The following is a 13,641-nucleotide window of genomic DNA, read 5'->3' on the forward strand; positions in this document are numbered from 1 at the left end:
TAAGTGCCCTTTTTTCCCGCCATTTTCTTAGGTTAGTGGAGGTAGCTGTGGTATATTGCATTCTCCTGATGGAATTTGAACTGCCCGCCCTTTTCTGGGGGAGGAGTGGGGGGGGGGGGGGAGGGGAGGGAATTTACCAGTGGGTGAGAGGTTAATTAATTGATCAATTTAATTATGTTGTTAATCAAATAGGTAAGAGCGAGAGTGGCTATTCTGATAACTCAGACCTGAAAGTGTACCTGTAGCAGCGAGGGGGGAGGGGTTGAGGGAGGGGGAGAGGGGCTGGGGGAACAATAGGTTAAGTGCCTGTTAATCAAAAGGAAATGGGGGTGACATGGACAAGCACTTAACGGAACAATAGGTTAAGGCCCTGTCAGTCAAAGGAGAACAATAAGTTTGCCCCCAAGTGCACACCTGTGCCTGATGTAGGCAACCCACACTAAAAAAAATGCACCAGGACATAGCTTGTACCACTACTTCTGTCAAGTCTGTTCCTCGTCGAGCTACTGTTCATTTCAGTTTTGACAAGAGAACACGTTGTGTTCAACCTGGCTCTTTAGAAATTCACGATTGGTTGACTGATGTTATCGGTGTTACACCTGATCAGGTAGATACTGCTTACTTTGATTATGATTTGTAAGTATTCTTTGTGAAGTTTTATGATACCATTTAGGTAGAACGGCTTCTCTCTCGGGTTGATTCTAAAGTGTTGTTTACACATCGAGATGGTTGCGTTAGTCAAGTCCTCCTTGTAAATGCGGCACTAGAGAACACTCCGGTTAGAATTTATAACCTTCCTACAGAAGTGGAAGATTCATTTCTTAAAACAGCGTTGCTTCTGTTTTGAGTAATACGGTATATCCGTTGGGAACGCTGGTCAGCGCAACATCGCTTCCAGTGTTATAATGGTATCTGGACTGTGGACATGTGCGTTAAAAAGAATAATCCTTCCCACTTAACTGTTTGTGGTTACTGGATCCATGTTACGTATGCAGGGCAAGAAGGAACATGTTTTCCCTGTAACGAAAGTGGGCATCTCAGATCTGATTGTCCATGCCGCACTACTGTTCTGGCGTCGTTTTATCAACAATGTCTTCCTTTAACATTAGCAGGCATAGTGTCATCGCAGTCAGCTGCCAGTCAGTCTCCAGCTATAAGCGATGTAGGGGCAACATTACCCCCAACTCTTCGCGAATTTCCACCGTTACCGGCGAGTCCATGAGGGGACGACGGCTCCTGCAGCGCAAGTCAAACGCCGGCGGACAGAGAACGGTACAGATTTCGAGGACGCCCCACTCCAGTCTCGTTCTTCTGATACGGCGTTGACAGAGGGTGCACCTTCTGGCGTTAATGAGTTGTCTACTGACATTAATTGTGATCCAGTATTACCAGGGACGATGTAGCTGCTTTTGTTGATACTGAAATGTGTGTAGTGTCTGCGTCCCCCACTTCACCCATAGATGTGACGGTTCCCGTGAGTTCAAATGTTCCCGCAGAGACATTGCCTGCTGGCCAGTTTTTACAGTGTTCCAATGAAATACCACCCCTCCTTCACGCTGAGACGGTGGAGCAAAAGAATTCTGCGGGTTCTCTTCCTGATGATCAGGAGATGCAATCCAACACTGGCACTGCATTACCTGTCTCTTCTGTACCTGATGTTCAAAAATGGTTCAAATGGCTCTGATCACTATGGGACTTAACATCTGAGGTTATCAGTCCCCTAGATTTAGAACTACTTAAACCTAACTAACCTAAGGACACCACACATCCATGCCCGAGGCAGAATTCGAACCTGCGACTGTAGCAGCAGTGCGGTTCCGGACTGAAGCGGCGAGAACCGCTCGGTCACAACGGCTGGCTACCTGATGTTGCTGTTAGTGGTTCTGAATTGTGTTCCCGGTTTCCAATGAGTGCAGTGGCGATGGCTCCTCTATTAAATTGGACCTTGACGTGCCCCTAACCCTTCCACACCAAGAGTGTTGTTTTTCACGGAGTGGTGTGAAACAGTGTTTTCAACCTGCAAGTGCAGCGGCGCGTCGTAAAAAGAAAAACTAGAATTCCTCGGCTTCCGGTGGGGAGGATTAGAATTATACCTTCTTTCCCCCGCCTCCAGACGTTGAGGAGAGAAGGATGTGATGAGTGCTTTTTTCCGTAGTGTTGTGTCATTGACCTTACATGTGCTAATGGATGCAGGCATATACATTTCTAACCCTCAATGATAATAGGATATGTTCCCAATTACGGCTTGCTGCGTTACGCCAGTTCATTTACGATTCCCAAGCTGATATTGTGTGTTCACAAGAGGAATTTTTTTTTTTGTGTGTGTTTTGTCTTCCTGGATACTCTATGTTTTTCAATGTCGCGCCTGAAAATTCTACCAGTATGGCTTTGCTTTATCGAGATGGAATCCCGCTGATGGACTTCGCAACGCTAGATGATGGTCGCGGTATAGGCTGTATTTTTTATGACCTCACCTTAATTTTTCTTTGCGCTCGGTCTGGATCTGGTCGTTCATCCGATCACGCGTGGTTTTATAAGCAAGAAGTTGTTTATTTACTCCGACGGAACCCCCGCAATATTTTGCTGGGGGGCGATTTTAACTGCGTCTTACGTCGTGTAGATCAGGTCCCCAATTATACATTTTGACGTGAACTTAATGATATGGTGACGTCCTTGCACCTCCAAGATGCTTGGGTTTGCAGATATCTTGCATTGGTGCGGTTTACGTTTTTTACAGCTACTTCAAGTAGCCGATTGGACCGCTTTTATTTATCTGACCCCATATGTAGTCAGCTTCTATCGATTGATGTAATTCCTGCCAGTTTCACTGATCACTGTGCTGTTTCAATGACTTTTAACCAAATCCCGTAGAGGGCCCATCTTTCGCGCCCTTTATGGAAGCTAAACACTCTACATCTCACGGACCCCTCTCTGCAAGGCATAGTTGCAGACGTATGGCAGCAGACAACCCAGTCCCAGGCGCGTTATTCCTCACTTCTAGAATGGTGGATTACCTTTGCTAAACCCTGGATTCGAAATACACTCAAGCATTTTAGGGCTGAAAAAGTGGCTGAAATAAGGCGAACTAGGGAATTTTGTTATGCTGTCCTTCGCGATCTTTATGATAATGCTCGTAATGCCCCCTTGAGAGTCGTCGACGTCCACCATGTGAAGGCAAAACTTCTACAACTCAAACGTAGGCAAATGGATGGTGTCCGATTGCGTGTCCAGCCTCGTTCAATCATACAGGATGAGTTGACCACTCTCTATCATCTTCTTCGGCTTCACAAGCGATCTCAAAGGACGTGTCTTTCTACCATTCGTTCTCTAGATGGGCGTGAGTGGTCTTCCCAATTTGATATCATGCGTGAACTTTACCAGTACGTCTCCAAACTCTATATTGAAGAGGATTCAGTCGATCCACGGTTGATTTTACCTCCCTTCTTGATAGTGTTGTTACGCCAGCTCTCCAGGAAGAGTTTTTGTCTGTATTCCATCGCGATGATATACTTGATATTGTGGCGCGTCCTCCCTCCCACAAATTGCCTGGCTTCGATGGCCTTCCCAAAGAATTTTATAATCGATTTTGGCCCGTGATAAGAGATACGATAACTTCTATGGTGAATGAAGCATTCCACAGAGGCCTTCTCCTGCCCAGCTTTAACGTTGCTAAAATTGTCCTGATCCCCAAAAAGCTGGGACGTTTGCGTTTGGATCAGGTCCGCCCGATAACCCTCTTCAACTACGATTATAAAATAGTGGCGCGAGCGGTAAATGACCGACCATCGGTATTCCTGGCTACCATCATCGCGAGCCATCAAAGTTGTCTTCCGGGTCGTACTCCTGACTCCCGTTGCTGAATGTCGTGATTTAATTTCGATTGCTTCCACCTGTCCCGTGCCAAGCGCTTGCTTTTCATTGATTTTCACCAAGCGTTCGACCGCGTTAATTCCTTACGCGAGTATTGACGACTGTTGGTTTTAACGATGCTGCACGACGGCTGTTTAGCTCTCTAATTACTGGTATTCGGGCGTCCATTGCCGTAAATGGCCGTCTTACTTCCCCCATCGCCGTGTGTCAGGGCGTCCTTCAAGGAAATCCGTTATCTATGTCGCTCTATGTGCTATTTCTGGAACCCATATTGCGGTCTATAGTTGCTCGTTTGGGTGGCTGGTCGATGTTGGGAGAAAGGTTTACCCTTCGTGCATATGCTGACGACGTTATGGTTCTTCCCCGTAACCATGATGATATACCACTACTGAAGGAAGTTTTGGATGCCTTTTGTCGTCTTACGGGAGCGCGGGTTAATGACCAGAGATGTCGTTTACTCAGCTTGCGAGGATCTGACGCTGTTGGAATTCCATTGGCTTTGAAGGTCACCCCATATCGATCGTTAGATGTTATAATTGACAGTTGTTTGCTAAAGATGGCTACTATAAACTGGAAGTCTGTCACGGATAAGATTCAGGGAGCAATCATTGAACACGTGCGTCGCCCCCTCTCACTTCTTCATAAGGTACGGGCCATGGAAACGTATGTGTTAAGTAAGGCTATTTTATTGCACAAATAATTCCACTTCCTGCTATGATGTGTCGCAAGTTTTATCTGGCAAAGGTTTATCTGGTGCAACTCTATATTTCACGTGCGTTATGGGGTCATGGGGCACCCCGTCTGCTGGGAGGTTTGGGTCTCCCTGACATTTGGAAATGCTGTTAAGCCACTGGCCAGTTCCTCATAGTATTCCCTCTGTGGAAGCCCAGTCGCCAGAAACGAAATGGAAGATTGTTTGGTCTAACGTTAGTCTCCCGATTTTCCCGATGGAAGTGGCGTCCTTGTGGTACCAAGTTGTTCATGATACTGTACCTACCAACGTGCGACTTTTTCGTATTGGTCTCAATGTGACGAGTCGTCAATCGTAGCCATGAAACTGAAACATTTTATCATTGGTTGATCTCCTGCGGTCATGACCATTGGAAATGGCTTTGCCAACAACTGGCTTTTCTCCTCAGGACGTCGGAGACGGCTATCTCACGGGAGATTCTCGTGCGACTCGATTCAACCTTCTTTTCCCGATCGAAGAACAATGCCATCATGTGGCTTGTTGGACATTATGTCCACTACGTGATGGTGAGTGGATATGACATAGATCCGTGTGTCTTTTCCCAACAATTACCCACAGCCCATTGGACGTGGCTCAGGATGCCATGTTATCGTGAGCTTTTTTCTAATATTCTGTATCTTGTTTTTCATCGACAAGGAGTTGGATGAGTTAAAATCCCCCCTTTTTGTGGATACTCTTGTTTGGATTTATATGTTCCACGATGCAGAAGTGACGGAGAAAAGAAGGTGTGGGCATGTTAAAATTAACGCCATATTCCTTCGCATACGTTTTTCTGATTTAACCTTTTTTTTGTCGAAATGGCTTCCTTTGTTTTATTTTAATTGATTGCCTTAAATAAGCGCTTTGGAGGGAAAAAATGCAGTGGACAGGGTTTTGGGTTGACATGCGGGAGGTCGAGGGTTCGATCCTGGATTGTGTTGCATTTTTTTATTTGCTAATTTCATTCCAATATTTTAAAAAAAGTGGTTAGTTCAAATGGCTCTGAGCATTATGCGACTTAACTTCTAAGGTCATCAGTCGCCTAGAACTAAGAACTAATTAAACCTAAGTAACCTAAGGACATCACACACATCCATGCCCGAGGCAGGATTCGAACCTGCGACTGTAGCGATCGCTTGGTTCCAGACTGTAGCACCTAGAACCACACGGCCACTCTGGCCGGCAAAGTGGTTAGTGTTCAAGCCCCGTAATTGCTGGATCGTGTCTCATTCGTCAGTTTCTTTTCCAACACAGTCATATTCTTCACTATTTATATTACAGTTGATATAATGGGAAAAATACGTGTAATCTGATGAACTTTTATTAAATTTACAATGTTATTTGGCAACCTACAAATTTTTATCATCACAAATAATATAATATTCATAACTATCGACTAGTAAACGACCGAACGCATAAAATGATACTGTAAAATAAGATGGCTGAAGTGGTTAAGGCAATTGCCCGCAGTAAGTTAGAAATCCGTGTTCTCGCCCGGCACAAATTTTCGTATGTAAAAAACAGTTGACATCATTCCAGATTCAAAAAACATGAATCCATTTCATAATATTGAAGGCTACTCCTGCTTCATCAGGCTACAAAACTCAAGTAATGATGAGGAAATGAACTTAGATTTCAAAATGGAGTCTGAAGAAATATATTGCTCTTGTTCTTCAGTGATAAATGTTAGTGGAAGTTCTGTTCTGAAAGATTGTGTTGATCAACTTGTTCTGCAAAATACTTCAGAAAGTAAACATCGAGGTCAGTTAAATGTTCCACAAGCATAGACGTCAATTCTTCATTCAACTGAAAGTCATCATCTTTTAAAACTATGTGAGGAGCAGGGAAAATGTAATTTATATCTTTTCTTCTGCATTATTAGTTTCTTTCAAAAGGCTGGAGTTGTGTTTTCCAGTTGCAAAATGTTGGGCTGCCTACCCTGGAAGGATGCATTTAATGAACTGAGCTTTTCAAATATATCACAAAGATACACTAGTACTGTCAACGAACTTTTCGGGACTCAAATGTTTCTCTTGAGTAACATAAATGTAAGCTTCATCCCTAAGTTCATACACCCTTTTCAAGAAATTCCAAGTGAAAACCAGTGAGAGTTACTGTAATAAATTAGTGAAATGATCTCAACGCCCATATCAGTGCACTTTTTTGAAAACATAATGACTGAAGCCGCTGACTTTTAATGAATTTTACCGCTTTGATCTCTTAACTGAAGAATCTCATGAAGGGCAGGGTCCATGTTCTTTATGATAGTGTTTCTCAGAGAATGAAATAATGTGTCCAAACAACATGAAGAGCTTCTACACAGGTCAGAGCTTGAAATCTGGTGTAACAACCAGCCATATTAGAACCTCCATCTTACACACGACAACACAATTTTTTCAGGCAATATTGTTTACTTCCATACAAGAGTGTAGTTTTTCAAAGAGGTCTGTTGCATTTTTCCTAAGAGTTATTTTCCTGCAGAAAAAAGATCTTCATGAAATTTGTTGTCTTACACAAACTGACCATAACAAACTGCGCATCATTGTGGTTGTCAATAACTTCATCCAACTAATTGTGAAATCACAATTAACTCTGAGTTTTTCAACCAACTGATTATTAACATTGTGACCCGTATCGAGTAAAGATGACTAATTGAGTTGTCTGATAACAATAAATTTGCCAGTTGCTTGGCAGCTGACTCACTTACCATAATAGATACAATCCCCAGAGCAATTGGTAAAATATAATTGTTCGCAAAGGTGGGAGGTTGCTTGCTCTTTGCTACACAGCTGGCAGCTTCGTAAGGTGAAAGAAGAGCCTAGATTTTTTAGTGAGTTTCCTTGTTTTTTTCATTTGCTTTAAACTTTTTGGGGAAAAGTATTCTCAAGGTTTGTATACCAAACTTGGGTACCATGAATTAACTCCAAACGTCATTTCATTTGATTAGGCAACATTCTTTTTGTAGGTAGGACTTTGATCGGTTTCACGCTCTAATATTCAAGCTCCTGTCCTCAGTGGGAGAGCAGTGTAATTGAGTAAGAATCTTTCCGTATTTGACGATATGTATGGCACTTTGCCAGGTTTAGTTGTCGGTGCAATATGGTGATCAACGTAAAAAAGAAAGAAAAGGCTGATGGTGCTTCCCTAGGGCTGAGGAGCATCATGACATATAGCCGGTATGAGTGAAGGCATACAAATTTTTTTTTGGGTGCTGTACAGATATAAAAGATAACTGGACTGTTTGTGTAACATGTGTGTATATTGTACTGTAAAGTTACTGTGGCTTACGTTGTGTAAAATGTGTATATATTGCATTGTAAAGTTAGTATGGTTTACGTTGTGGCATGACTAGAGAGGATGACTGTGTGCCCTATGAGGGACGTATATATTCAGCACATTGATAACTACAAGGGTAAGAGAGAGATTTTTTACGTGGAAAATTATGTGCGAAACAGGTACTGAGATTCGTTCCAGAAGCACAGTCGTCAAGAGGAGACATTACCTGTACTTCGATTGGTGTGAGTCTGTAGCAGCAATCGTAATATTTAATTGTAGCTACAAAGGTAAATATCTTCCTGGCTTCTAATATTCTTGTGAGTCTGGTATGTATTTGATGATCTGTAGACAACTTTGTGGGTTTAACTGTCAATATAATTTAGCGATCTGTGCAAAATAATTTTACCTCTGAAAGTCCCAGAAAGAAAATATGGATGGTGCTTCAATACCGGCGGCATCAGTAATTCGGCGCGTAAATTCGATAAGAGCCAATCATAATGCTCGATTCATTCACATCCTTTGTGCTGGGATATCGGAGCCTCTACATAGTGATGAGAACAATTGCGTATGTTGAGAGCAGGAACGCTATCACGTTAGGAGCGCTGCGAAGAGTGCATGGGATGTTATTTTGGTAAACAGGTTCTCAAGTATTTCTGGCATTACAAGCTGATACATGCAGAAAGCGAGTATTAACTATTTCTGGGACACTATACAATTCGCGAGAGGTCGACTTCGCTGTTATTTTTTTACAAAGCCATGTGACGTAAGAATAGCATTGAGAACCTTTTAGATGCGTTTGTAGCTATGCGCATGTACTACGCATGCGTCAGAAACGAGTGTCTCATGTGGCGCTAGGGGCAATGTGCCCTGTGGTACTCTCTCATCAACGGTAAAGACACATGTTAACCTGAAGCGTCTCGTGTGAGTTCTGTGATGTCATTATATAACAGTAAATGTATACTCGAGAATAGAAGCAGCTTTCACCTGTGTCCGGCGGCAGCAGCTCGTGGGTGTGACGGTGCACGCGGTCCTGAATGGGCGTCTGTGTGTAGTTTGGCAGCTGACGACTGCATCACTTCGCAGGGAACCGGGGGTAACGGAGAGTGTTTGCGAATGTCTGCTGCAGGTCTGTAGGCTGTGCTATGCATGCTTTAGACAGTTTTCGAGTACTGAGCGTGTCTACACATCACTGTGCTGCATTATTTAGGATGAGTCTGCAACTGTGTACTGAAATTATTTCGTTAATTTAGGAGTTGTTTGCGTGTCTGTAGAACGTTATTTAGAAGTAGTTTGCAGGTCTGCAGGCTGTGTGAGATGGCCCCAAGCATGTCAGAGTGTGTGTTTTGTATCAGTGTGATAAATGTACTCCATCCATAAATAAAATGTTGCAAAATAAATATAGTGCACTTCTTCCTTACTGCCCCCAGCAGCCCAGAGCAGGCTGAGTCATTTTCGCGCGATTTTCCCCCTACATATCACCCTCTTGGATTATGTCACTGGAGGGATGACAACACCATCTGGTGGCAGTACTGTGTACTAGGTCAGTTGGACTCTAGATCTCTTGGTGGAGACACTGCTTGCAAAATAAAAACTCATGCTCAGCACAGGCAGAGTCGTTTTCCCACCATTTACACCCACCATCTAAGGTTAATTCATGAAACAGACGATGGCACCCTCTGGTGCTGCCAATGTGTACTAGACCTCGTGGATAATGGTACTTGCGTCATCACCTGATGTCATGGCCGCCGTCTTGGACGACAGCGCCCTCTGCTGGTCGCGCCGTGTTCTAGGTCAGTTGGGGTGCGGACCTCCTGGCGAACATTGTGGATGGTGGTGCTGCCTCTAATTGTTTAAATAAAGACTGATGCATGACTTGGACGGTTGACGATTGGCAAGCATGTTTGCAGAGTCATTTAAATGGATTATTATTTTGACAATTCACGAGTTGTTTGGCTCTCTAGGCGTAAATGTATTGCATTATTTACGAGTGGTTTGCATGTCTGTAGGCTGTGCAGTGCATTATTTTTGATGGTTTACAATTAGTAAGCGTGTGTGTACAGCATTATGTATGAGTTATGTAGGAGTAGTTTGCAGGTCTGTATGCCGTGGTGCATGTCAGTGTGTGTGTTTTGTATCAGTGTGACAAATGTACTCCATCCCTAAATAAATTGCTCCAAAATAAATAAAGTACACTCCTTCTGCTCTCCATCAGCCTAGTGCAGGCTGAGTCCTTTTCCAACCAAGCCCTAGGAAGAGGTGGCAGCCGGGTGACTTAGGTTAGTGGATGTGAGCTTTGTTTCCCAGTTTTCTTAGGTTGGTAGCGAAAGGCCAAGTGACATTTCTTTACTGCCCAAATTCAAACTTGGCGCCAGTTACTAGAAAGAAGAGGCAGTTGGGTGACTTAGGTTAGTGGAGGTAGGCCAAGTCATGTATCTTCCCGCGATTTCCTTAGCTTAGTAGAGATAATGGCAGTGTGATGCATTATCCTGTTGGAATTTCAACTTCCGTTCGTGGAGGTAGGCCAAGTGAGCTATCTTCCCGCAATTGACTTTGCTTAGTAGAGATAAATGTGGTGTGGTGCATTATCCTGTTCGAATTTGAACTTGGCGCCATTTTTCTGGGGAAGGGGGACGTGGCACTTTCCCACCAAAAGCCGCCATCTTGGATAACGGTACTTGCGTCATCATCTGACGTCATGGCCGCCATCTTGGATGACATCATGCGCTGTTGCCAAGTCTACACAACGCCATATTGGATGACGTCATCGCCGCCATCTTGGATACATCTGGCAACTATGCAGAGTGGGCCAGAACTGGCTTTACCCCAATACTAACAACACTTGCTAGTCCAACAGATATCACTCATAGCCCACACGTAGTTCCTTTATTTCGAAATCAAATATACCGAAATATTTGTTCTATGAAATCACTGAGAAATACCTACTGTAAGGCCACAAAACCTCTGGGAACCATGACACAAAGTCTGAAAACCCCTGGCATGTAACGAAACTTTACTTATGGTACATATAGCAGGAAGACTACATGTTTAAATGTGTAGGTGATTTTAGGATATACAGTAGGTGTGAAATTTAGTACCCAAACTGTCACCTCTGATACGAACTGTACCCGGTTGGGTATCAAGTTGAACTGAGCTGGGATAGCAAATACGGTATGATTGTAAAATGTAAACTTTCTCGTCGGAAATGAGACAATTAGTCGAATGGATTTCACCTCAAAACTCGACGTTTCGTCCCCATCCAAGGAGGACATTTTCAAGGGGGATCGTAGCTTTTCTGAATGTCTGATTTACACCCTGGCTCGCTACTAGCTACAGCAAAACTCCGCTTCCACGCAGTGGCGTGACGTCACATGTTTTGGCGAGCGCTATTGGTCTTGTTGACTGCCGTCGTTCGCTGTTGCTATCATCCCATAGTGCAAGACTGGTACACATTCTTAACATTGGAATCCAAAAGTCATTCGATTTCACGCCCTCCTTCTTCCTACTGAAATTCCTGGGGTGTTTTACAATCTCTATAGCCTCTCTGAACAGCCTTTCACAGTATCCGCTTGAGGCTGCCAGTACCTGAGTCCTATCAAAATGAATGTGGTGGTCTCCTGGTTGCAAAGCATGTTCCGCACAGCTGACCTGTCAGTCTGCCCTTTCTGCAATTGCCCTTCTGCTCTTCTAATCGTTTTTTGACAGTTCCTTTTGAAGTAACCACGTACACTTCCCCACAACTACACGGAATCCTATAAATTCCAGCCTTTTCCAGCGGTTGGTGAGCATCATTAGCCGGTCAGTCACGTCCTTAATGAATGGCAGGAAGACTTTCGATTACACCGGCGCTTGAGTATCGCTCTGATTTCTTATATCCAGTGTAGGAGGAGGCATTCGGGGTATGGACAAGGTTACGGCTGAAGAAATCCGTATAGAAGCTGTAAGAGTACTGTCTCGCACAAAGATTCCAAATAGTAATTTAACTATGGGTGAGAGGAATGCTATAAAACGCCTCAATGTGGACAGTAGTGTAATCATGTAATCATGTAATCACCCTCTCCATTGACAAGGGAAATGCATCGGTTGTTTTGAATGTGATCAACTATTGTAATAAGATTCGCGACTTATTAGATCCGCAAACATATAGGAAACTAAGTAAAGGCCCCAGTGACAAAGTTATTAGAACTGTTACACGGTTGATAAAGAAGTCCTCTATCGAACAGAGAGTTCAGAACAGTTTGTTCAATTCAGTTGCGCTAGCACCAAGACTTTATGGATTGCCGAAGGTGCACAAAGAACATGTTCCTCTAAGGGAGGTAGTGAGTGTTATTGGTTAGCCCACCTATTCGATTGCCAAGTTCTTGACAACATTATTATGAGCATATTTGGACCGATCGGATTTGTATATCAAGAATTCGGAACATTTTATCAGTGGTACAACCGGACGACGTATTAGTTAGTTTTGATGTGGTGTCCCTATTCACTATGGTTCCACTCAATGAAGTGTTGCAACAGCTGACTCGTATTTTTCCTCCCGATGGCGCAGAACTGTTTAAATATTGCCTCGAAACAACGTATTTCAAATGGAACGAAGAGTTCTATGAACAGACGGATGGTGTCGCTATGAGGAGCCCCTTAAGCCCTGTTATTATGAACTTCTTTATGGAAAAATTCGAGGAGCAGGCGCTGGAATATGCGAACAAGAAACCGAATACTTGGTTCCGTTACGTGGATGATACGTTTGTTTAGTGGCGGCATTGCAGGGATAAACTGAATCGTTTTCACAAACATGTGAATGTGATCAATCCGAAGATTCCGTTTATACAGGAGGACGCATGCGGAAGATTAAGCTTTCTTGGGTGCTAGTTTTCAAGACAGTAGCTTGGACCACATAGTTTACCGAAAACCCACGCACACAGACCGTTACCGACACCTGGATTCGAACCAACACCCACAACAAAAGCGAGGCACCATAAAAATGTTGGCGGATCGAGCAAGGGAAACCTACGAACCAGAGCTGCTTGACACAGAATTAAAACATCTCTCCAATGCAGTGCTCAAAAATGTCTACTCGCTCGTTGAGGTGAAAAGAGCATTAAGACAACCGCGTAGAAATCATAGCGATGCTCAAGCGCCAGTGAAATCGAAAGTTTTCCTGACATTCATTAAGGACGTGACTGACCACGTAGGAAAAATCTTGAATAAGCGAAACATCACAGTAATCTACATAACCATACGGAAAATACAAGATCACCTAAAATCGGCCAATGATTCTCGCCAACTGCTGGAAAAGGCTGGAATTTATAGGATTTCGTGTAGTTGTGGGGAGGTGTACGTGGATACAGTACTACAAAAAGAACTGTCAAGAAACGACTGGAAGAGCACAAGGGCAATTGCAGAAAGGGCAGACTGACAGATCAGCTGTTGTAGAAGATGCTTTTGATAGGACTCAAGTACTGGCAGCCACAAGCGGATACCATGAAAGGCTATACAGAGAGGCTATAAAGATCATAAAACACCCCAGGAATTTCAATAGGAAGGAGGAAGGCGTGAAATTGAATGACATTTGGATTCCAGTGCTGAAGAAGATGTGTACCAGTCTTTCACTATGGGATGATAGCAACAGCGGACGACGGCAGTCGACAACGGCCAAATGCTCTTGCGTATTCAAAAGATATTACGTCACGCCACTTCGTGGATGCGGAATTTTGCTGTAGTCAGTAGTGGACATTCAAAAAAGCTATTATCCCCCTTGAAAATGTCCTCCG

Source organism: Schistocerca gregaria, chromosome X (genome assembly GCF_023897955.1).
Source record: "Schistocerca gregaria isolate iqSchGreg1 chromosome X, iqSchGreg1.2, whole genome shotgun sequence".
Classification (NCBI taxonomy): domain Eukaryota; kingdom Metazoa; phylum Arthropoda; class Insecta; order Orthoptera; family Acrididae; genus Schistocerca; species Schistocerca gregaria.